Below are 1190 nucleotides of genomic sequence, written 5' to 3'. Positions count from 1 at the left end.
ATCACCTGCTCCACACAGCCCTGGCCCACCTGGACACTAGGAAGGGGAATTATGTGAGAATGCTGTTCATGGACTTCAGTTCAGTGTTCAGCACCATAATCCCCTCCAGGTTGGTCACCGAGCTGCAGGACCTCGGACTCTCCTCCTCCCTGTGCAGGTGGATCTGCAGCTGTTTGACCAGCAGACCACAGGTGGTCCGAGTGGGGAACCACCCTGACCATCGGCGCCCCCCAGGGCTGTGTGCTGGGCCCTCTGCTGGACTCACTGCACACCAATGGCTGCCTGTCCACATCACACTCTGACACCATCAGTAAGTCTGCTGGTGACACAGCAGTGGTGGGTCTGATCTCCAACAACAACGAGGAGGACTATCTGATGGAGATCACCCACCTGGAGGACTGGTACAGAGACAACAGTCTCCTCCTGAACGTCAGCAAGACCAAGGAGCTGATGGTGGACTACAGCAAGAAGCAGCAGAGGGCCTAGCACCCACTCAGGATACCATGTATAACTGTGTTTCTGACCAATAAAGGCCTTGAATCCTTGAAAATCAACCTACCGTCTGAGCCAGACTGGACCAAACCATATGGCCTGGATTGAACCAGACCATGTTGACCCAGAATGAACCAGACTGTCTGTCTGAGATTCACCCTAACCATCTCACCCAGATTGAATCCAACTATCTGACCTGGACTGGATTAGACCAAGATTGAACCAGATCGTCTGTTTGAGATTGGGCCAAACATCTGACCTCGTCTGGACCAGATCATGTTGACCAATTATGGACCAAACCATCTGACTCAGATTGGACCAGACCATCTGAAGCAGACTGGACCAGACCATCTGACTAAGATTTAACCAGACTTTATAATCCAAATTGGACCAGATCATCTGGTTTTTCTTCCTGCTCTCGACGAAGGTGGATGCTTTTTCTCTCGCTCCCTCCCGGCCCTTATCTGCCCTGCTTGCTTCTCTTTGTCCTGTGCTGTCTTTGTCTGAATCTATCAGAGCCTCTCTCTGCATTTCACTCCAAAAACTGCAAAACCTGAAATCATGGATTTGATCAGCTGGTCTCTCAACGCAATTGATCAAATTTTCTCGACGAGAAGACTGGGCAAAGGAGAGCCTGACCCTGACTGAACGTTTGCAGCGGATACACAACGGACTCCTGGCAGGAGTGGAGGGTCGTG

Source organism: Stegastes partitus, unplaced genomic scaffold (genome assembly GCF_000690725.1).
Source record: "Stegastes partitus isolate 25-593 unplaced genomic scaffold, Stegastes_partitus-1.0.2 Scaffold1670, whole genome shotgun sequence".
Classification (NCBI taxonomy): Eukaryota; Metazoa; Chordata; class Actinopteri; family Pomacentridae; genus Stegastes; species Stegastes partitus.
This window is presented reverse-complemented; position numbering follows the sequence as displayed.